Source organism: Dermacentor andersoni, chromosome 9, assembly GCF_023375885.2.
Source record: "Dermacentor andersoni chromosome 9, qqDerAnde1_hic_scaffold, whole genome shotgun sequence".
NCBI lineage: Eukaryota > Metazoa > Arthropoda > Arachnida > Ixodida > Ixodidae > Dermacentor > Dermacentor andersoni.
Window position 1 is genome coordinate 14,177,473 of NC_092822.1, and position 25,289 is coordinate 14,202,761.

The following is a 25,289-nucleotide window of genomic DNA, read 5'->3' on the forward strand; positions in this document are numbered from 1 at the left end:
ATTACTTACCATTAGCAGAGTCTGAAAAAGGATAAGAAGTAGGGTACAGTGTCGATGACGCTATCGCGCAGGAAACCACACTATGTACATAATAGGGTGAAAAAATGTAGCAATATGAAGGCACATAAATAAATCGTCTTTCATCAGAGGAATCAAAGGACCGTACTCAGAAAAAAATATAGGAAAATCGCTGGCTTGTCATTACTTAAGTTGTCCACGTGCGCTATACTGAAGCTGGGAAAAATGACCAGAAACGTCGACACCAACGTAACCTCCCTGTGGACGTCAGGTTATGCCATCTACCAACGTTCGTGCTTGAGTATGTGAGAAAGATGATCTGCCATGCCGAGAGAATAACGAAAGTGTCTGCCTGTTTCTGCCAATTTCGGAGTCGTTAATAGATCTGTTAGGCACTTTCTCGTCCGTGATGGCCTGTTCTTGATGGCCGATTCGCGCCTCTGGGACATCCAGGGTCCCTTAACCGCGTCATTATCTCTGCAGCTTACCTCATTAGCACCGAAAGAAGAAATTGCGACAGCTCGTTTCAAAACTAAAGTACCCACACGGGAGTAAGGCTTTGTGAAAAACGCTTTTTGTCTCGTAAGAACCAATAGCAACTTTGCGTAAGAGCAACTTTTACTTGTACACGTGCTTCTTTATTTGTTGTGGATAGTGTGAAGAAAATGGGAATAGGGAGAAATGCGCTGCTCGAAGAAATATAAGTTAGCTGTTAACCGGCCCATCTCTGGTAGCAACGTTTTGGCTGAAACGTTATTAACTGCTTGTTTAACGAAGGCGTTCCTTATTCTGCTATCCGTTGTGATCACAAAAGCCTCAATGCTAGAGAAGGGAGGTAAGCATCTTTGTAAAGCAGGCGGTGTACTTAGTATGCTCGGCTAAGAACCCTTAATTAAGCGGTCGCGAAAATTGAGAGGAGAAAACATTAGAAAGGCAATTACTTACGCCCGGTTAATTTCTTCCTGGCTGCAAAGAGGAACATTCAAAAATGAAGATTAAAGCAGCAGTGGCGTTTAAAACAGACACATACCGTGAATAAAGTAGGCAGTCAATTTCTCATAAAATCGAAGGCAGAATAATCACGAACTTAAGCCTTAAAAGCCTTTCTTCATTGGTAATTTGTTCGACTTAGTTCATATAACTTGGTGTGGGCTATATAATGGTGTTGGAGCGCATCAGACAGTTGTAACAACTGGGAAACTGCATCAAAACGAAGCAGCGTCAAGAACAAAAGAAAGATGGCCTGCAGGAATAAAGTTCACGAGGGTTGCAATGTGGGCTTGTTGGTAATGCATCTTCAAGGGGAGTATGGTAGCGCGATTCAAAGACGGGACAAGAGAAGACACAGCGCTGTGTGTGTCCCTTTGTGTCTTCTGTTGTCCCGTCTTTGAATCGCGCTACCATACTCCCCTTGAAGAACCTGCAGGAAACAGTGTTTTATTGTCTAGAAAGAGTACCAATATGTACGTAGGCAAGAGAAAGTAACAGAATATGTTAAAGGCGCGGCGCAGAAGCGCAAGCACGCACAAGAAAGAAAACACAAATATGAATATGCGGCATGAATATACATTACAAGAAGGCATATTTGGGCTTAAAGAGCGTGAATGAAGCTTTAAAAAGCATCTGCCGTGTGTGTGTTAGGCAGGCTTCATACATTTCATGTGCTGTTTACTCTCTACATCTCTTCATCTGTATATGTTTGTCTATATGCTCCAAAAAGTGCAAGCACCGACATTTGAGCCAAAGCGCAGCGAGGTATCTGCCTGACGTCCCTTTGAACGAGTTAGCTTGATTTCTTGATTTATGGTCAACACGACCGCTCGTTTTCCCGATGAAACTGCTTCCCCACTGAAGATTAGAGGAATGCTGCAAACCACAGAATAACGACACATTGCGCAGTTTTGCTTGCGCATGCTGTTTGATTTTAACGTTATTTTAGCCTTCTGCATCAAAGCACTACAACGCGTAATTGTGAAGCCCTATCTCCAGCATAAAGTAAAAAAAAAAAGTGGAAATGTCATCCGTGAGTCTAGTTGAGCGACTCTGGCAGCCGGCTTGGATGAAGACCCACGAGGCACAAGTGACGTTAACGGACAGTTCAAGGTTGTCATCATGGTAGCGTGAAGGGGACAGGGCTCAATGAAAAGAAACACTGAACTAATAGCTGGCAGTTAATGGCAATGCACAAGGAATAATTAAAAAAGAAAAATTCGGCGGAGCCCATCTTATGTAGCAATCGGGGTTAAGCGAAGTTTTCGGGGATGTTTCCGCAAATGGTAAAGTAAATGTTATGCAAACGTAACGCTAATCACTGAAAATCTTGCAGAAAATGACGTGATTGAAGTGTTAGTTTCCGCAAATAAAATGTTAATGACGCAAGGGCAATCCAGTATTTGAAAATATATTTTTGGGGTTTTACGTGCCAAAACCACGAGGCACTCCGCAGTGGAGGACTCCGGAAATTTGGACCACCTAGGTTCTTTAACGTGCACATAAACCTAAGTACACGGGTGCTTTCGCATTTCGCCCCCTCTAAATGCGGCAGTCGTGGCCGCGATTCGATCCTGCGACCTCGTACTTAGCAGCCTAACACCATAGCCACTAAACAGTGACAGTGACAAGAACTTTATTGGATTGTCCCGAGGAACTTGATTTTGCTCCCCAATCAAGTTGGTGGCTCCGCCAACGACGGGAGAGGGAGGTGGTGACTCTCTGCGACGTCGCGGGCCCTCTAGATGGCCTGTGGTTGGTGCGTGAATTCCGAGCTCTTCAGCAAGGCGTCCCACTTGCACTTATATTGATGGTTGGAGCCTGCGTTGTACGGGCACAGCCAGAGCCAGAGCCACTAAGCAACCACGCTTCTTTAATTACCTTGGTTTATTCACAAAAGGACATACATATACAAAAACACGTTGGCCTACTTGGACCAACGGGACAAGCTAATATTCCTTGAAATTCACCAAATCGTCAAGAACGCCCAACCAGTGAAGCGTATCTGACTGTACACGATATATCTCACTTACGAAAAGAATGCTTTGAACAAAATTTTTTCGTGCCGAGCTCACGTTGACATCAGCATGTGTCACCCCCATCCGTTTCTTCCTAAGGCTATGCAGGCGCAGGAGCATTATCATGTCGTACGGTAACCCTTGATCGCTGTCTACCGGCAGGAAACGTAGACCCTGTGCTGTTATTGGCTGTTGCTTTTTAAGAGTTTGCAAGACACTAAGCAACCATGCCGGGTTGTCAGTTCAATGTTTAACCAAAAGTAGCGCGGTCAGGCAAATGTAGTGTAATGATGTAAATGACTAGATGCGGGTGCACCATCTATTCAAGGGTGACATAAATGCACATCAAAGCGCACACCCACAACGGCAGTCGCTTATGTTGCCAACTAGTGTACCTCTTTGTTGCCAACTTTGCTTTTTGCCTGTGATAATGTGTAGTGGGTATTGACGGCAACGGGATGGCAACGCTATAATGACGACGGAATTATCATGTGCACAATGAAACCACGACGGCCTGACAACCGTAGCATGACGACTACGGGGTGACCACAGCTGCATGACAATGCAGCTGTGGTATCGCTTGAGGCGTCGCGCGCTGCCGCCACCGGCCAAGCAACTCGACAAAACGCAAGCGGTCGCGTTTCGGCGACTTCAGACAAACACATGCCCACACCCAAAATACATTAACAAAATCACAGGGGGCAGGGAAAGCGACAAATGTAGGCTCTGTTCAGAAACAGGAACACTCACACACATAATGTGGGAATGCACCTCGCTCCCGTTCTCTCATCCCCCCGTCAGCAGCGAGACTGACTGGACAGCCTGGCTCAGTTCCGGTGACGTCGACCGACAACTTGAACTGGTGGACTGGGCGGTAAAGGCCAAGCAGGCCCAGGGCCTTACTTGAGCCTTAACCCTCAGCCACGTCCCTCTTTACCCTTCCCCCTTTCAATAAAGTTTATCACCACCACCATGACAATGACGGCATGCTGATGACTGCATGATCACGAAGGCGTAAGGACATGAGAAAAAGGAATGACGACAAAGGATTTACGAGGCCATGGAATGACATTTCAATGACGACGATGGAATGGCAACTGAGTGATGACGACAGAGTGAGTGAGGATGACAGGTTGATGAAGGCGGAACTATGACGATGGAACCACGACAACGGAATGATTAAAACTGCATAATGATTACGGCATGCTGACGACTGCAGGCTTACGAAAGCGTTACTACACCATGTGAAGAAGGAACCACGACGGAGTAACAACAATGGAATGACGACAGATGAATGATGGCGATGGAATGACGAGGTCAGAGTGACGACGGCGGAACGATGATGGTGTATCTACAACGGAGTGACGAATGCAAGAAGCAGTGGCGCAGCCAAGTATTTTTTTCGTGAAGGGGGCACTCACTGAACTGGGTGACAGGATTGGGAATCGGGGGGGTGGGCTGGGCAGGTGGCATCCTGGTACACAGAAACTTTTGGGAGAGGATGTGCCCCGGTAATGGCGCCACAGGTGAAATCTCGGAAACCACGGAAAGAACTTTGCGTGCACTTCGCGGCGGCCCCGCTAGATGGCGCAGCGTGTCCAGAGGGAAGTGCGAGAGAGGAACCCCGCTGATGCGTCTCTGCGGCGGCAATACACTGTGTCGCCAGATTGCTTCAAAGCTAATCGCATTGATTTCCACATTCATTGTTTGCTGGAATTTTTCTTTATGTAGAGAGCCTGGATGATTTCATGTGCTCTTCGATTTGATAATGTGAGTTCCTCAGATGATACCTCCTCCTGGAGGGCGAGGTCATCCATGGTGTCATATCATACGGAGGTACGAAAGCTCACGTGATAGGCCGAAGTGTCTCTTTGTCGTAGCGGACGGAAACTGCAGCAAAGGCATGCTTTCTAATGCAATAGCGTTCAGGGATCATAAAGGGCGTTCAGCGTTGGGTTTATCGCCGAAAACGACTTCGTGAAGCTCGTGGAGACGAACTAGTTCTTGGGCAAGTCGGCATTTTCTCATGTGCGTTCCTACACGTGAGAATTGATGTCTGTGTCTCTGATGCACATGCAAAAAGTGCGCGCACATGCAGTGCCCTTAAGGAGGAGGTCATTGAGAAGTAATGAAACTCATCATAATCGTCATATGCGCAATTACAGTAAAAAAATGTGTCATTCTTTCTTATACTTATATCTTTTCCTGCTTTGTTTCACTTACAAGCGCAAACATCAGAGAAGTTAACCTCTGCTGAATATTGCGAAGAAACGTGCCACGAACACATGAAGACCCGTATTTTACTGCGCGAGTCTGTCAGTTGTCACGCTCTTTCATCCCATTTCCTGCTCAGCACCTTGGCGTGCGTTAAGTATCTGCAAGAATGCAAGAAATGTAGATGTATTTTACCTATTGTATGAAATGTGGCGCTATGAAATAGCGCCAATTTTCTCATCTTGCTTTGCTTACTGCATTAAAGAACTATTCTGAAGCGTAGTGGGATGTTGCCATTCTGTCTTCATTTTTGCATCACTTCACAATTTAAGCTTTTCTTAGGACAAACGATTGCAAAGAGGTGAGACGAAAAGTTCTGATCTGAGCTCTCGAAACTAGAGAAATAGCTCTTGGCCAGGGAATGCAGGGACGTATAGACGAAAGGTGAAGCAAGGCGTCATGTAACGTTCACGTCGATAATTGCTCCTTTTTTGTTTCAAGTATCTGGAATGTAGAGTAGTATTGAAAAGTACAAAATGTTTTACTGGCCGAAACGTAGTTAACATAACCTTCAATATCGCAAAAAAAGGAAATAAACACGCTCCCCACGAAAAAAACATCCATTCTTACTAAACCTCGCGTTAAAAATAGCTACATTTTGAAGATTAACCGCACTGCTCAACAATGTCAAGCAGTGCGTCCTCAATCGTGGATGCCTATCAGAAGCTCCTAATTCATCATGTAGCCTGCTCCAGATAAGCCAGCAAAACAGTTAATGTTCCTCTATATATTGAATTCGATGTTATATTATATACAGAAGCTATTGAAGTATCTGTTAATTATCTCTGGTCATTGTTTACTTAAAGCTCGATCAGAACGACGCTAACGACTGAGATGATATCAGAGCATCTGCAAAAGTCGGTGTTACGGAGGAAGTACGAAGGCTTTTCCATTACGAATTTTAATGACTCAGAAGATACCATTCGACATGCTACTTTGACATTGTGGCGTTTCTGGTTGCCGTTCATGGCCATGTTAACCAACATCAAATGACACATTTCGAGCGCTCGTGAGGATCAATTTTTATTGCGCTAGGATTGCATGGTTAATTCAAGAGGCTTCCGTGTTAAGGTTTGTCGTCAAAAATAGCTGCAAGATAGTGGGAAGCGCGTGGAACAGAAGACCGAGGAAATAGACCCAGAGACACGAGAAGCCTGGCAGAGACGATGATTTTAGTGTCACGTGAACGCGTGACATCATCCTCTTTTTTCACTAGAATGCATGTGTAACGTCGTCGAATGCAACAGCCTTGCGAGAAGGGGCAGGCTCATGCAGGCCGCTTCTGCGACGAAAAGATGGCATTGCCGTCACAGTTGTTGTCATTGTTGTTATCGTTGTCGTCGTCGTAGTTATTGTTGTTGTTTGAGAGAAAAGACACGTTTGCTGTTTCGCGCGGTGCATTTCTCTCCTTCTGCTTTTCGGGCAAGCCCTAATGCTTTTGCAGGCTATCAACTACACGGTCTTTAGTCAGCGTATGGCGCTGTCCTTAATCCTGTTGTTCCGTGTGAACGTTATTGATTTGCATCCGCTATGCACTAACGAGTACAACATGCACAATTTTGCACTGCTGGGGTCTCAATTTAGCGCTGATACCAAACTTAGAAACTCATACAAAATCACTTTCCATTGATTTAAGTCAATAACGCAAGTTTGTAGAAGGCTTTAAGTTAAATGGAAGGGGTGCTTTTCGGTTCATGCTGACACACACACACACACACACACACACACACACACACACACACACACACACACACACACACACACGCACACGCACACGCACACGCACACGCACGCACACACACACACACACACACACACACACACACACACACACACCCACACACACACACACACACACACGCATGCAAATACGTTAGAAGAATACTGAAGGCGGTGTTCCTATTTTACTGCAAGAAATATTAGTATTTGCCCTGTTCCCTGTTAGTCTTTTTGGTTACGACTGCAATTTTTTTCTCAAACGATGTCAGGTACTATAAGCACCATCGTATCAGAATATTTTACGTAGGAATATATACAGGAGGTGCCAAGAAGGGATGTTTTCTTGGAGATTACACATACTATTTACGGGAGTTTACTGCCAAGAAGGGATGTTTTCTTGGAGATTAGACATACTATTTACGGGAGTTTACTGAAAGTGTAAGTAAAAATGACGATATAAAGTCTTAGAACATGTTTGTAGCTTCAATCATCGTTTTTCGAAGCCTCTTCTCATACCACAGCAAATTTCGTGACCGTAAATAAGTCTTCCTGAAAAATAATGTTCCTTAATTGCAGCACTTAATCTTTTTCTTTATATGTGCCATTAGATCTGGTAAATCATTCGCTGATAAACCTCAAGTGTCGAGATATTTGTCCATTTATATTATTGCCTACTTATGTGTGAGTAGAATGGTACCGCTCAGAGAAAATGTAGAACTTTTGATACGTCGAATCTTATGCAAGAAGCGAGCGGGGCGTTACCTTCTTGCAGTGTGATTTGCTTCCCATCCATTTCGAACTGCGAATCGCAAATCCGCTAGTACCAGATATTACATTGGGATGCTTTGTACGACAGTGTTATTTACGAGAGGAATTATCTGCCTGGTTGAAGGTCAAACCGGTGGCAATATTTTTGCCCTCAACATCATAGCCCCGAGGTTAAGACACAGGCGTGTACCACAAATTGCACTTGATACTAAACATAATTACGATAACGACCATTACGCAACGTTTCCTACAGAATGTAGAAATGCGTCCTATACGCTAGAGGCACTGTCTCTCACGTCAGAAGTTAGGCCTGGCACTTTTTGATGCGAAAGCGTCAAATTGCTCATTGAGCGAGAAAATCGGCGCGTGTCGTCTGTAGTAGCGAAACAGCACCTAAACTCGCATTGCCATTGGCTGCGACGCCACTTCCCGAGTGTGCCTTGACGGAGCTAAGCGAGTGAAAGGGCACGCTTGCTGCAGTGCTAGTGCGTCAGGTGTCGTGTGAGCGGAGAGGGCACCGCCATGACGCCACTTCACCCGCACTCTCGGCACGAGCGCTCCTCAACGGAGCAGAGCCAACGCCTCCTAGATATCAGGCTTGTGAAATCTGCTCAATGACGTCATGCTACTTGGACCAAAGTTTCCGCTGTCCAACCCGGCGTGACGAAAGCGGTGACGTCAAAACTACCGCGGCTTACTCGGGAGCATCTCCATTAGATTCTATGGCAGTCGGGCAAGCTAGCATCACGTCATGGATCAAAGCACACAGGCTTTGTGCTATCTAGGACGCGTTGACAGAGCGGGCAAAAGGGAACACCTGCTGCGGCGATTGCGCATCAGGTGTTGCGTGAGGGTAGAGAGCATCGCCACGTCGGTGGCATGCGGCGTGGGCACCGCTGGCTGCTTCTACTTGCTGGTTCGGGCTGCACGTAAAGCTATGGCACATTATTCGCAGCGCAAAACTGGAAGTATCGCTCAGAGCTGTTCAACTGGACGTTAATGCTTTCCCATTCACAACTTGTAAGAAGTGCTTAGGTGTCCTCGGATTTTAAGGCGTACGCATTCTTTGGCGTACCCAAGCAAAGCATGTCCCTCACGCGAAAAGTGTAATGCCTTGTATCTGAACAAATATGCGTAATTTGCCAGGACATTTAATTGCTATAATAGTGTAAATGTAGCTGATTTGTAGCTTTATAAGTTAACGAACAATTGAAACTAAAAAAAATATTGATCAGAGAGAATAGCCATATGATCAGATTTATGCATACCCACAGGGCTCTATAGAAAGTACATGGGGAAGCCTGTAGTAGGGGTGGGCGAACTCAAATTTAGGGGTAGGCCAGCTTGAAACTTTTGGGTGGGCCAACTTGAAATTAGCGGATAGGCCAACTCAAATTTGGGGGTACACTTACGCATACTTATGCGTAAGAAACTCTCAATGGAGCTTCTGCATAATTTTTTTTGCTAAAGCTGCGTAGACCTTAAAGAAAGAAACAGAGAATGGAGCACATTGGCAAATTGCTCGTTTTGTCGTTGGTGCACCTCGGCCATACTTACGTGGTAAGTTAGGCTTGACAATATGTACTTCTTTGGCTACCGGTTCTGAAAGTAAAAAAAAAAAAAAGAAATGAGGCAACAATAATTTTCATACAAGCAGCGAAGTAGGTTATTCTGAATAGCTTTGTTCACAAAACTACTTGTTAGGTGGGCGAAGTGCACCTCCGGTCGTGTTCCTAAATATACACAACTCAAGCTTTCAACAATGCTCCAACAATGGATGGCGCTGGAGCAAATGTTTTGACCAGGAGGCTTGTCTTCGTCCTGGCAAGTCGCTACCAGTCCCCTTACGTGTCAGTTTATTGATTAATATTAAATTACAAAACCTGCATGAAAAAACGTTGGAAAAAAATGGCATACCCCACGGCCTGTGGGAATCGATGTTATGCGAAGCAGTATGTGGGGAGCCTACCAAGTTAACTAACCGACCATGAGAACACCAAGATGTAGGCGGCTCTTTTATGACCTACATGACACTCATGTCATGACATTCATAACATGACCTGTCATTTATGTTCGTGAGACACACATGTCATACTATATCCATTGTGGTACATACCAAGTTAACGAAACGACCATGAGAGCAACAAGACGTGCGCGGCTAGACAGATAGATACTGTCAAAGTGGCATATGTTCGTCAAGAAATGCTTCGCATATTAAACGTCCTGAAGTATAAACTCTGGGGAGAAAACAAGTATATAATATTTCTAACAAGAATACAGAAGACTTGGCAAGCGCTAAGCAAATAAGTTGTCGAAACGTTGTCTCCAAGGACATCTGTTGTTCAAGAACTGTTGATCGTTTCAAGTCCATCTTCCTGTCTATTTCTGTCTCGTATAAAATCAGGCATGTCATTCAGTATACTCGTATGCAATATTTTTGAGGAAACCTGCCAGAGAAAGAAAAACAGGAATACCTCACAGACGTATGCCGAATTGATAGCTGACGCATCCAATTTGGACACAAGCGAGCTCTCACACTCCTTTAAAGTAATAGATGCCTCTTTGCTGGTTCTTCATCAATGGAACGCAGCAGCGACGCATCAGCAACTACTGCTGCGTTTGAGCGAGGCCCTGCCGGTCCGGTCTCACTGACGGCTCACACGCAGGCTGCGTCGCAGCATCATGGCTTTCAGCGCCGTAGCCGTAAACACCCCTGGCTGGCCCCCAACGTGAAGCCACCGTAACGAGACGTGAGAAATAAGAACAAAAACAAAACTCGCATATAAGTTTTATATTTTAATGACACATACGAAGTATATCTTTCATATTATAATTACCTATTAGTTCGTTAAAAAGAAAATTCGGGGCTCCAAACCACGTTGTGTTGCATTCGATAACCCACGTTGTGTTGCATACGAGTAACCTATGACCGGCTTGAACACACCAACACTGCAGATACATCTACAAGGAGTTTATCAACGGTATACATGGGCGCATGTAAAGAAGCTCAAAGTACAAATGCTGCGTTTCTGTCAACACTTCTTTTATTATGTCAGTTGGTACGCAGTTGAACCCTAACATAACGAACCAGTATAAAGCGACTTTATCTCTATATCGAACACGCAGAACTTGCTGACTGGTACTCATGTAAAATAATTCCAGCGTAATGGACTGGACATTGCATTTATTTATCTTGGGCGTCTGTCGCCAATGAAAATAAAAAAAAGCCAAGTTTGAACTGCGCAAATGCAACATTAAAATAACCTTTTTTTTCTCTCTTTGTCTGTACTCTTGCTTTTTTACTCCGTAAGTACTTTCTGCGGTAGATGTGTTGCCTCAGTACTGTGGTGAAATTCAGGATAGTGGACGGGAGCAGGTATATCATACTATCGCGCATCGAGAACACCTTTCTTAGTGACGCTCAGAAACACCTAGTTCAAGGCACAGCCGAAGTTTACTGCCTGCTATGAGCAGTTTTGTTATCAGTAAATTAACTTGCGTCTTTTCTACACTGGAGATAAACAAATCGAACACATAAAAAAATTCGCTTAAGCTCGTTTTAAATGAGTTTGGGTATACCAGGACATATGGAATTATCCTTAGCGCAGACGCCTGCTTGTTGCTTGTTCTGCTGTATTAGATCCATTGCATGCCTCGTTAATTATTTGATTTAACGGTTTAGTTGACGCAGAGTGGCGTCTTGCGTCTTGAAGGCAACTCATTCCAAGTCTTTCTCGAAGAGGGAGGGTTCTGGAAGAGGGTTTTTAATATACTTACAGCATGGTTTATTTTTTTTCGTTCGGCGTGCGTAAATGGCTCCGCGGCAATTCCGCTTTGGACCTACTAAGCTAGTGCTCTCGAAAAGCTCCCACGCATTCACGCTATGGGCAAATTCCACCTGCTTGCCTAGCGAAAGAAGGAACGCAGTATGCTTGATAGGCTTAGCTTGATGACAGTAGAATAACACGGGGGGGACCAGTGCGCCTTCTAAACTACAAGGCGTGTTTAATCCGACTAACTTAAGGTTTGAAACTCTCGCGTCATTAAATTTCGATCACGAGGCTTTGATGGTGCTTGCTGGTAAAAATACACGAAATTTGCGTTTTAGCGAAATGCTGTTCTCTGGCGCACTATCGTAAAATGCGTTTCCGGGTAGCTCAGCGCTTATCGCTGCCTGCCCGAGGTATTCGGCTCGCCAACATATTAGGAAGCAACGGTTACTGCCTTCTGTGCTTGTTTATGTTGACGTTGTGCGTAATTGTGTCTCCTACCGTGACTTTTAACATTTTTTTTTTCGTTGAACGACTTGGCTAACATTACTTTGGATACACGGTATATCGCTCAAACGGGGGCTCTAGTATAGAGATTTTCGACGTTTTGTTGCTTACTTTCAAGCTTTGTAATTGAGCAGCTAAGGAGTCGTGACTTATCAGATGCAGTGAGAAGTAATGCAGTTGGCTTCTATCGTTGTTGTTGCTGACGCTGTTGTTTCCTCAAATTTAGGTGCACGTTAAAGAACCCCAGGTGGTAAAAAATTTCCGGAGTCCTCCACTACGGCGTGCCTCATAATCAGAAAGTGGTTTGGGCACGTAAAACTCCATTATTTAATTTTTTCGTTTCCTCAAAGCAAAATGATGCATACACACTGTTTATCGGGCGATAGCTACAGTTCGTTTTCACACCTAAGACGAACATTAACGAAGCATACGATAGACTATTCGCCACCTTCTTACCATAGTAGTCCGCCGTGATGAGAGTGGCGACAAATGCAGCGATGAGAAGGGTGTACATGCTTGCACTGCTCATGTTGTGTTCTGTAAAACAAAACGAGATGAAGAAAGCGCCCGGCTTGTATTTTTTTGTGTCCCCATCTTTCACTTCCGTTCACTGCATTCGCAAGCACACTTTGACTATGCTTAAGGTTGTCCAAATACTGCGACGCAATGACCTCTGTCAAACCAGTATATATCTTCCGGTTTGTTACTCTACAGTGTTGAGCTGCCCTAGAACACGCAGCTGTTGACTTCTCTGTCATTCGCTGGTTCATTTTTTATTTCATAATGGAATTATTGATATCTTCATGGCAAAAAAAAAAAGAAAGCACAGGAACTAAACGCTTACGGCGCATCACAGAGGTATGCAATTTTAGTATACAGTTGTACATAACATAGCATAGTTTGCATAACATAAACTTCACAGCATTGTGCAATACATTCTTTTTAAGGAAGCACCATGATACTAAACAAGTTCACACGCCGAGTTTTAATATTAAATACAAAAGCGATAAGATGTCCCTAAAAGACTGACGGTTTCAATATATTTTATACAATACATATTTTTTTTAATGCGAGGGTAAATGCCTCAGGGCATACTGGGGTATGGGATGAGGGTGAATAAGGATGATTAAATGAATGAAAAAAGATTTGCTGACCTAATGAAGTCCAACAGGGATCGATAATGCGGTCCCTGCGTCCAAGCAGCGTAATCGCTCGGATTATGCGGCGAGAGTCCCGCTGCTGCGAGGTGCCGGAGCCTCGTCGGTTTCAGTGCAGGGCAAACCCACAGCAGGTGGTGGATGTCGGCTTCAACATTTCGCGACTTGCAGAGTGGACACTCAGGACGAGGATATAACGGACGAAAGTGCGGCCACTTCCTAGTCACGGCAGGAGTGAGGGCAACCCCGACCCGGATCCTCCGAAGCGCAACCTCCTCTGCACGGGTAAGACCGCGGGGGAGGTTTACCGCACACGGAGGTATGAGAGCACGTGTGCGGCGCCGGAGGTGCTCTTTTCTTGTTAAAAAGAGGGTGGCATCATCTAGGTGAAAGAGTTGAGGCAGTGACGATGGAGAGGTCGCTAGACGGGTCGCAGAATCCTCCGCACGGCTTTGGAAGCTTAGAAGGTCGCGTGGGATCCACTCTACAGATATTGGCTGCGGGATGCGTGCCGCCAGAAGATGGATCTGTTGACAACGCTTCTCGGACAGCAAGGAGCTCAGCACAAAAGGAGGAAGGAGTTTCTTGGATTTGAAACCGGGTCGTCTTATTAAGGGCAGGTGCGCGTGGGCAATAAATTGCAGTGGTTGTTTCATAGTCCTGAATGCTTGCATCAACGTAAAGGACGATGGAGCTAAGTGGCAGGTGGGCATCTTGAGCAATAATTCGGTCACGAAGTGACGCCGCCGCGTGAGTTGATGTGGGACGATGTATATCAGTTGGCTTGTTATCACTCAGCTGTACAAAACTCCAGGGAGGAAGAACTGGCGATGGTGGTGGTAGAAGCGAGTTAGAGAAAGCGTAAGCCCTGAGAGCACACGTTGCGCGTGAAAGGCTGGCCTTAAGCCTGCGAGCATCACGTCGCTGCTGCACCAGCTCATCTAGTGTGTTGAGCTGTGCATTTTCTTGGAGAGCCACGATCGGGGTGATGCGGGGAAGGCAAGTGATGACCCTCATTGCCTCGCGATTAACAGCCTCAAGGCGATCCCATTGTGCCCTCGTCAAATGCTGGAATTGGGCTTGATAAACAGGGCGTGGTTGCACTACCGCCTTCACCAATTGTCGCGCAACATATGAGTTGGCGCCGCCCGTTTTAGGAGCAATGCGCCTAATCAGACCCAACGTCTGAATTGCCTGATTTTTAGCGCTGGAGAGCCGAGCAGTTCCGGTTCCCGACTCGTGTACCATCAGACCCAAAATTTTTATAGTTGAACATTGTTGAAGAGGGGTTCCGGATAGATGAAGACGAATGGGTGTTGCAGAGAGTTTACGCCGGCCCCAGCGATTGGCGACTGACATGTAAGCAGATTTGCTGACGGAAAGTCTAAGGCCGACCGAAGAAGCGTAAGTCGCCGTGATATCCAAAGCTGATTGAAGGGTAGCGGCTTGAGTCTGCAGGTCGTGATGAGTGCTCCATACCGTGATGTCATCACTGTACAACAAGAACTTTACGTCGGGTACATCGTGTAAGCGCCATGCAAGCGGGACGAAAGCAATATTGAATAATGTGGGTGACAATACAGATCCCTGGGGTACGCCACGAAGAGGGACAAATGAGCCGACGGCGTCACCACTAAGGCGAATTGCAAAATGTCGGTCTTCAAGGAAAGATTTGACAAAATTCCGTACTCTAGGGGGAAAATGCAGCATGTCAATTGAAGCCAAGATGGCAGCATGACTGATGTTATCATACGCCTTTTCGATGTCCATAGCGAGGACAGTACGGACACTGTGGCTACGAGTTGACGCTAAAACCGAGGATGCCATGACAGCCAGCCCATCTTCAGTACCTATGGATGAACGGAAACCAATTTGAGCAGGGTGGTAGAAACCGTGGTGCTCTAGCCACCACGACCGTCGTGTGGCTAGCATTTTCTCAGCAAGCTTGCACAACGTTGACGTTAGGGAAATGGGTCGGAAGTTGCCAAGGTCAGTCGGCGGCTTGCTTGGTTTCGGAATCGGGATCACAATAGCTGGTTTCCAGCCTGGAGGGACAACGCCATCTAGCTATACCTTGTTAATGGTGTCTAGGAGTTGAGGCAGCACAGCGGAACTCAGGTTCTTGTACAATACATATAACACAGTAGTACTTGCAGTATAAATAGGAAAACCATTTTTTATTTAAAAAAATTAAATTTAACAGTTCATTTGAATCAGGCGTCCTTTACTTGACTTGTGAATCGCTTTACCTCTAGTTGAGAGTAACCTTATTAAGATGAAAGCCTTAAGTGGCTCGTTGCAATGACTCATACCTCCTTAAGGTGGCGTCTGGTCGAGTGGTAAAAAAATTATCAGCAGAAATGGCTCATCCGTTCATTAAAATCACTCATACAACACACAGAACCGCACACGTTTCAACGAAGAACAAGCTCAAAATAAGCATTCGAGCCATCAATAAAGCATTGCGTACCCCCGTCGGAAGTAGGCTGTGGTCGACGACCCTCGACAAGCGACAAACGAGGTGCGACGTGCTAAGTGGCGGGAACAAGGCTTTCGGCAGCAAGTGCTGCTTCGCCCTGCTTCGAGGATGTCGAGGAGAAACATCGTTTGCGCGAGCCTGACCCCGCAATACAAGCGCGCGAAGCCGCAGCCAAGCGTCAAAAGACGAGCCGAAGAAGCCGAACTGCGAAAGCAGCAACTCGACGATGCGACACGACAGCGCAGAGATGAGGCGGAAGCTCGCAGACAACGGCTTGCACACACGTGTACTTCACACTGCAGCTCGTTATGCCTCGCAAGAAGTCTGACCCCTCCGATCGTATAACTTAATGCATTACCAAGTGTACAGCAGGCTTTCTTCTTCACGTGTTAGAGGAGTGTAATATGCTGCCGAACTCTTACCCACTTTATTTATAAGCGTGGATAGTTCAAAAGTGTTTGTTTCCCTTAGCTTGTTGTCGTTGACGGAGTCTCGTCTGTTCTGTACTTTCCTGGTTAGCGAAAAACATTATCGTCATTCTTTGTTTTAATTAAGGTTTCGAGGACTTACTTGCAGTTACCTACCATAATTAATCTGATCAGCTGCTAATATGGTATATTCCACCAATATCGGGAATGTGGGAAGCTGTTTCAATTCCTGCCAACGCCTTACTTTCGCCTCTTTGACCTAAATGACAACGCGAGAATTTTTAGGAAAACTACCACAACCTATGAATACACCACGATTACAACATGAGTGCCCCCATAAAAGCTGTCAAGCATACGGACCATTCGGTTCCTATGTTTACCTGGAAGAAAATGTGGCGTTTTCGTGCTCATGTATGCAAATGCACGGCTGTTTGATGGAAACACGCGGGGCTTGTGTGTTAATTGTCACGGAGCGCCCGCGGCATGAGAACGGTGGTATCTGGAAGCTTCAGATTGGTATCTTCCCAGAGAGCTTAAACTCCCTGAAGATCGTCTGACCATTCAGTCTGTAGCAATGGTTCATTATTTACTAAAAGAGTGAGTAAAATGTTGATTTTCTTCTAAACTGGTGCTGGTTTGTGCAACAATATATAGTAATGGCGGTCTCTAAAGTTGGTCGAAAATCTTTAAAGGTTGCGCTTACTAAGCTTCAGTTAAATCGTCTCTGTTTTGTTTTTGTTTTCTGCATTTGTACGAAATGTGCGTAGGCAATAACGAAATATGTAATATGGACCAAATGATGATTTCATCTAAAAAAGACATTACTCGTGCGGTAATGACCACGTTCCCTCATAACCAATTGTGCAATTTAGTGACGTTAACAATCCGACATCCTTTTTTATGTTTGTGTATGTGTTAAGCATGAAATGCTTTTAATTCCCGTTGTCGGCGTACTTCAAGTGACCTTGAGCCAAAAGCCACAGCTGTTATCTGGGCACTCAAACGAGAATATCTGGGCAATTTCCGGGAACAAAACGAGACCACCACGGTAACAAGTCAAAAATTAAAAAAAAATGTTGTCTCTTGCACCCAACCCTTTGTACAGGACCGCATTACATACACTAGCTACGGTCCAAACAAGTTACAAAAATGTTGCTTCCAAGTTTTTCCTGTGTTTCTTCACAATATCGCTCAAGCTGTAAATTCTACTACGCTAAACTTTAATGTGTCATTTATAATAGCGACGTTCAAAAGTAGATAACAGGGAACTATACACTTCCTTGTCATCTTTGTGTGCTGAGCGCTGAATGCTGGCGGTCCGCGAGTTCCGCGGTGCGGGTTTTGCGTCGCCTCGAGAGATGGCGCCTCCTACAGGCGCTAAGGAAAGTAAATGGCTGGGAGAGTGTTCAGGTATCTGTACAGGAAAAACATTGATTCACAGTCCAGGAAAAGAACTAGGAGCTTAAAAGCAAGTATGTGGCTTGTATGGTGGGCAACATAGCAACAAAGACAGTCAAGCGGAAAGTCAGAGAGGCTGAAATAATCTCATGGGTGGCGGCTATGGAAAGAAAACCTGCCATGAGTTACTACTTAAGAGGAAAAAACGAAATCAGGAAAGAAACAATTTAAGATAACTCAAAGGGAACTTCAAGGAGAGTACGGTAGCGCGATTCAAAGACGGGACAAAAGAAGACACAAAGGGACACACACAGCGCTAGTACATCTTCAAGGGGAATACGGTAGCGCGATTCAATGACGGGACAAAAGAAGACACAAAGGGACACACACAGCGCTGTGTGTGTCCCTTTGTGTCTTCTTTTGTCCCGTCTTTGAATCGCGCTACCGTACTCCCCTTGAAGATGCATTACCAACAAGCCCAAATTGCAACCCTCGTGAACTCAAAGGGAAGCTCATTACTTTTCGAAGCGAGATCGGGATGCCTTAGAACACGCACCTATGAAGCGAGATATAAAAAGGAACAAGAAGCATGTGCTTGCTGCGGTAAAGCTTTAAACTATGGAACATGTCTTATTAGAATGTGAAGACGTCTATCCAGCGGTAGATTTAGGCACCACTGGCCTCCTTGAAGCCCTTGGGTTCAGCGAGAGCAGTGGAAAAGTAAACATGTCCGCAATAGACATTAGTAAGAGGCGATTGGAGGATTGGTGGACGAAAAGTAGGGAAACGACAAAAAACGGAGACGCACAAAACACAGTTAGCAATAGGGGATCAGAAAATTTAGGTGTGGGGGTTCATAGTGTTTATTTTTTTATTGTTTAACTTAGGTAGGACATTAGGCAGTATAGTAGCAAGAGCTTGGTGGCGCAACCCACCGCCCCGTTCCAAAGGGGACGCTCATAACATCCATCCATCCATCCATCCATCCATCCATACATCCATCTATCCAACTACCCACCGCGGTGGCTTAGCGGTCATGGTGTGGCGCTGCTAAGCACGAGGTCGCGGGATCAAATCCCTGCCGCGGCGGCCACATTTCGAGGAAGGCCAAATGCAAGAAATCTCGTGTCCCGGGCATTGGGGGCATATTAAACAACCCCCGATGGTCAAAATTAATCCGGAGTCCCCCACCACGATGTGCCTCATAATGAAATCGTGGTTTTGGCACGTAAAAGCCCGGCATTCAATTCATTATTCTTCTAGCTGGGTAGTGCGCTCTGTCTCCCTGGCGTGTTTTGCTGCCTGTCGTGCGGCCTTCAGGCGGTTTGCACAGTATGGCATGGTGCGGTGTGGTGGGCTGTGCCGTAGCGAGCGTGTACGATTGTGGCTAGTGCAATTTCCAACCAATCTGCTTTGCCGGTTGCCATTTCATGCTTATACATCTACTCTCGATTTTGTATATCTACGATATATCTACGATTTTGCTACGGGTTCTGTATGCACTAAGGACGTACCGGGTCAACACCGACCGGCAGGGTGTTGACCGCGTTCGTCTTGTGGTCGAGAGGCGGAGCGAGAAGGACGGAGAAGGGACGCAAGCGGCTGCAGACCGAGCGCGAGTCGACCAACCCCGAAGTCATCGCCAAGCGCTGGGCATGAATTGAACAACTCCGGCAAAAGGCGCAAGCTTGGCGTGCCCAGGAGGCTCCAAAAATTTAAGAAGGAGGAGAAGGGGAAATTTATAATAGTTTGAATAGTGCATTACCAAGCTGTTTGAAATAATAAAGACTTCATTTCCTCACAGTGCCTTACCATATTCCTAATGGCACTTTAGACTTTATAAAAATCGAAAAAACTGGCCTAATACTTACAAAATAAAAAAATAGTGCTTGAAAAAAAAAAAAAACCGGCACACTTACACATAGTCAGCGCATTTTGACAGCATTCTATCCGCAATGCAGAAATAGGGAAAAACACCCATAAGCTTGCGCATAACACGCGTTCATTAAGTGAGACGTCACTGTGACTTTTTCTTGTGTATTGTTGGTCCACTGTTACGCGGACTTTCTAAATTTTGCCGTACCAAATTATAAATTTCACCTCAGTGACGGTTCCCCTAACATCAGAAGTCTCTCGTAAAGACATAGTCCTAGTCTTCGCTCACTAACGTATAACCACATAGACTCACGGAAAGGCATAGTTACACATAAACTAATTGTCGCATGTGTGAAATGATGTTCAATATATACAGTTTACACAATGGCTATGTACAATGATGATGTGACAGGGACACTTTACATATTTTGAAGTGATGCTATGATATGTGTACGTACAAAAATGATCGTGTATACGAGAGCACACACACACAGAAATCACGGGCGCCTACATTTTATGCACATTCAATGAATACTTCTGATGGTCTGGCTACAAGAACCAGGCTGGTCCAAAATTAAGCCTTACGCGTCCATCTGCCACTGACAGGAAGAGGCATGACCACTGTCGAGGGAACTCCTCTTCCCCAAGGAAGAATAACTCCTCTGACAGAAACGACAGTAGCTCTCAAAGAAGTGGACAGTAGCTCCCAAGAAGTGGAAACAGAGCGCGGCAACGATGCCCTGCGGCAATTGCCTCGCATCGGTTACGCCATAGGCAAAAGGCCCACGCACCAATTAAGAGTCTCGCAAAGCGGCCACGTGAGCAGCGACTAGATGTGATAAAACAGTTAACTCCAAGGCAACGAAAACCGGTATGCACGGCCCTCCAAAATAACCTGGCAACGGTGCATCGGAGCAGCACATGTTCAATAGATTCCTGAAGGGAGTAATTGGGGCACAGCGAAGATGGGACTACGCCCCACCGCTCTAGCGTGTCACGAGTTGGAAGCACTTGCAACCCTAGACGCCACATGAACTCGCGTAGGTGGCCAGGCAGAAATGACGCCGTCCTCGCATCCCACGACACATTAATGGAACGCGTGCGGCGCACTGGGGGAACTAGAAGAAGCAGTAAGGCTGACAGAACGTCTACATCAGGACATACCTGTTGTATGTGGCGATAAAATGCCACGGCCGTTATTTACGCGTCAGTGACGGTTGCACACCTAACACAAACACGGTACCTGTGTTTGCCCTATAAGACACGGTGCACAGCCATCGTTGTCGCTCAGGCACGCTTTGAAATGTTCCCCAAGGTATTTCACGAGAAATAATTAAAAACGCAGGGTTTTACAGAAATGGCTCACTTTAGCATTTCCGGATTGTCTCTTTCAGTTTACATTAGCAGACAAATAAAATCGAAGGCTAAGAATATCTGTTAGAAGTACAGAACGTTGATCTGGTTGGCGTTGCACACTAACGAAGAATAACTCAATACATAACGGACAAGAACGAAGCTCGATATGAGCACAGACTCACTGCTGGGTTTTCCTTTTTTTTCTCTCTCTGTCTACCTGTGCTTTTCTGGTGTATATACTTTTGTCTCTCTTTACACCTTTCCCAGTGCAGGGTAGCAAACAGGATGTTTGAGTTCGTTCACCTCCGCTCATTTTGCATCTCGTATATCTTTCTGTCTCAATCGAGACGTTAAACCTCATAGCCTTTATCTCCAATTTCTGCCGTGTGATTAGCAGATTCGTTTTTTTTCCACGAATGGGAGGAGTGCCCGCTAGATTTGAACAAAGGAGAAGCAGAAAAAACGCGTCAAAGATGACATTTACCGTTTGTCGGTCGGACTTCTCACTTTCTAAACTTTGCTTAAGAATTAGCGACCAAGCGGAAATCATTGAAAAGTTCCTTATTTCCTGTCGCCGTTCCACCTCAACGTCAAAGTTTGGGTTATACTTTGTTCTGCAACATTCAAAATGTAACAGCGCTACTTCAGGCGCGAACGCGGGCGATAGCGAATCATGTCTTTATTGGTTCTTGGCTGGATGCTGCTCTTCCTTCGTATTCTTTCATTCTTTGTTTTCGATATTCATCACGCAGAATTTCCTCAAATGCACCGAATGTTGGGCCAGTTCGTATCTATCCAGTTAGAATGTTCAAAGCAGCACGGAGAAGCGCAGACAGAGGGTCAGAAAAATGGGCAAGACAAGCGCTGTCTGTTATTCTGACCTTACGTCTGCGTTTTTTCATGCTGCTTTCTACATTGCAACCAAGAATTTTCTCGTTTGTAATAAATATTTCCATGTGAAAGTCAGCGCTTGTCCTTGTTTTATCCTTGACTTATATCCTCGTATAAAGTCCAGTACGTTTGGAATCATTTCACCTCCTATTCGCGAATGCGCAATGTTTTTCGTCACCTTGTAATTTTGATGACTGTTCCGCATTGATTACCGTTTGATGTACAGCTTGGCTGCAGCCACAAGTCAATATGCACGGCTCATGGTATGTTTATAGGAGCACCGAGCAGATTACGTTGCTAAAATGGGGTCATCTTACTGCGGCGATTTTCGACACATGTGCTTTTGTTGTTTAAGTTTTGCTATACTTTCTCATCAAATATCTTTCTTTTATTGCTTTTTTTCCCAAATATTGACAATTATAGCTCATTTCAATAGTCGTTTGTGGGGTCAATCCACCTTGTCGGTATGTACCATAATGAAACGAATCAACGCGGACAGATATGGTGTATTTGAAACGGAATTTCCTAAAGCCGCAATATCCCACAAATTGTGATTTACAACGGGCACTCTTGTCACCGCTTCGGTCTAACCCGACAGGACGCTTACCTGACTGCGTTCTGGCTGCCGCTGCCTCACCCTCCTCTCCGCAGTCACTCGCGCTGAGATTTCGATGACTGCGGCTGCGCGCGGCAATCAAGAGACAACCTGACCGGGCCAGCCGCGAGGAAAGCTAGCCGGGGCATCGTTTTTACTTTACGACCGTCCTCTGGCCATCCACCGCACGCGGGGGCACAAGCGTGCGCACGTAATCTTCTGGACAGGGTATATCGCAGTGACGGAGGAAAACCGTGCATCACAGTGCAGGGTCTACACCGATAAGCTGCATGAGAGGAAAACGAGAGTTTCTTTTCAAGCAGCGATTACATCTGACGTGTGCATTCGAAGCTGATACGCAAATATGTATTGAGAGCGCTACCTCTAACGCTTATCCTCATTGATTAATTAATTGACTAATTAGTTGATGATATTGTTCTGAATAAACATTTTAGGAAAATGTATTGTGCTAAAGCCTTTAAATTTCTTATCTTAATCTAGGTGAAATTTATTCATGTATAGGCGCTGAAAAGAGCACATTTATACTTGCGGAAAAAGAACTTCTGATATACAGGATTGTATAATCGTTATGGCCAGTTGTTTCAAATATAGGCGCTCCCTGTCGTCGTGTTTACATGAGTTTCCTAGCTTTGGTCTGGACAAGATTGTGAAACGCTCCTCGAATGTGAGAAATCGTTGGAGTTCAACCAATATTTGTGTGGTCGATCCTTGAGACATTCAACTGGTTGTACTTGATGGGAGAATGTTCCCTACGTCTTCAAGCCTCGCTGGTTAAGATACGAAGCGGCTGAGGCCAGCCCTAGTATTCGCCATGCTGAACAGTATTATAGGAGACGCGTAGAGCTGCAGCTGCTGTCGAAGCCCGGGTGAAGTCGTGAGGGCTTCAGCAATACGAATCGTGATCAAGTGCGTCCAGGGATCGTTGGCGGGCAGCCACGGTTCTCGATTTCAGCGGCCAACAGGTGTTTGAGTGACGCCGGCATTGCTGTTCTTTTGTGGCCAGGCCTTTATCCCGCTTCATGGGATGACGTGATTTGCGGCGCTGACCCGCGCATTGACCATGCGCTAATTGGCCCTGTCCTCTCGACGTCATTATAACAATGAACGGAGTTGGTGCGTCATTTCTTTGGTGTGGGATGCAAAGTTTTTTATGACTGGTGTCGTGCTTCGCCCTGATCTTTGCGTTAATTCCAGCGCACCCCCCCCTCCCCCCCACCCCTTACCGAAGGTGCTTCACTTCGCCGCTACATTGTGTACCGGCGAGTCGAGGTCCATACTGTTATAAAATGTGGACTGCGGGAGCGTCTTTCAGGCTAATTGTTGAGTACTTGCTCATAAAACGTAAAATATACTGCGCTTGTTTGCAGGTCTGACAACGCATAGTCCTGAGCCACAATGACGCACGCAAAACAGAAGCATTGGCCAAATAACAAAGTTACTTATTTGTGGTCATTCTTTGGTAGTTGTCATTTACATTTCGTGCAGTATGTAAATTACGTGCTGTAGTTAGGCGCGGTTCAGCGCACGGAGCAGGAGCACAGCCGTAGAGGCACTGAAAGCATGACAGACCGCATCCAAGGCAGTTTTTCTTTTTTTTTTCTTTAATGTGTAACAGTTTCTTGGCGAGATATATGCTGCAGTGCGCGTTCCGTCACACATACATGTCAGCAGTAATAATTGTGGATGAAGTTGTACCACTTTCTATGGATTTGTGCTTGTGGTGTAGTTTAGGTTAGTAAACCAATAGCACGACAACATTTTTTCTAGTAGGAAAGTCAATTTTCACAAACTGTGCAGGTTGCTAACCAAGAGTGTAACGGTAAGAGTGCACACGATGAGCAGGTTGTATGTTCAGCTTTTAACAACCATTTCAGTAGTGCGTTCACAACGGATGCCGGTTGTCTGCCTTCTTTTTAAATGAATTTGCCTTCCATTCTCGATATTGTTATTTCTGAGAATGGTACACGCCACTTGCTGTTCAAAATTGATGGAAAAAGATCCCCCGGTCCAGATGACATACCAAATGCTTTCTTAAAACGTTATGCCGAGTGGTGTTTGGAATACTTGGAAATTTTGTTTAGTAAATCGCTTCAGGATGGCATGCTTCCCGATGACTGGAAAACAGCAATAATCAAACCCTTACACAAATCTGGAAACGAGAATTGCATAAACAACTATCCACCTATTTCTCTGACTTCGACAACATGCAAAAATTTTGAACACATAATCTATAAGCATGTAATCGGTTTCCTTGATGAGCATTGCGTATTGACAAACACTCAACACGGATTTCGGCAGGGCTTTTCCGCAACCCTCCAGTTAGTAGAGACGATTCACGATTTTGCCAACACAATAAATAATAGAAAACAAACCGACGCTATATTCATGGATTTCGGTAAAGCATTCGACAAAGTAGCCCACAGGAAATTACTTTATAAATTAAGTTTTATAGTTAGAAAGGATAAGCTATTAAAATGGATACAAGCGTGCCTAACCAACCGTTTCCAATTCGTTAGGATAAACCAGGCTTCCTCCAACACATTACCTGTTGCCTCTGGCGTTCCGCAGGGATCCGTGCTGGGTCCTCTTTTATTCTTGCTTTATTTAAATGACATTGACAATAATCTATCTGTAAAAATTAAACTTTACGCGGATGATTGTATACTATATGACGAAACTGACTCACCCCAAGATCAAATCAGGCTAAATAGTGACTTTGGCAAAATAGTTGCATGGTGCCATCAATGGCAAATGGCTATTAACTATGAAACAACCGTCTTTATGAAAATAACACTAAGGAAAAAGTCCCTTCTCTTCCACTATTTTGCCCAGAGCACTTATATCTCCGAAGTATCTCACTATAAATATCTCAGTATACACATATCTCACAATCTTTCCTGGCCAAAACATACTGACACTGTAATGGCTAATTGTCTTCGCAAATTGTTCACCCTCAGATGGTTGCTGAAATTCTCCACACCAGCTGTCCGCCTCCTACCATATTATACAATAGTTCGTCCTACTT

General features: G+C 45.2%; 1 long non-coding RNA gene across 1 annotated transcript; it reads right to left on the minus strand.

The window, feature by feature from the left end:
- Positions 1-2: 2 nt before the first annotated feature.
- On the minus strand, positions 3-22,373 carry LOC140213143 (uncharacterized). Its single transcript, XR_011890118.1, has 5 exons — positions 22,256-22,373; positions 12,521-12,601; positions 9,345-9,389; positions 964-984; positions 3-21 (listed from the first exon to the last, which is right to left on the minus strand). It is a non-coding gene; the product is annotated as an uncharacterized lncRNA (long non-coding RNA).
- Positions 22,374-25,289: the final 2,916 nt, after the last annotated feature.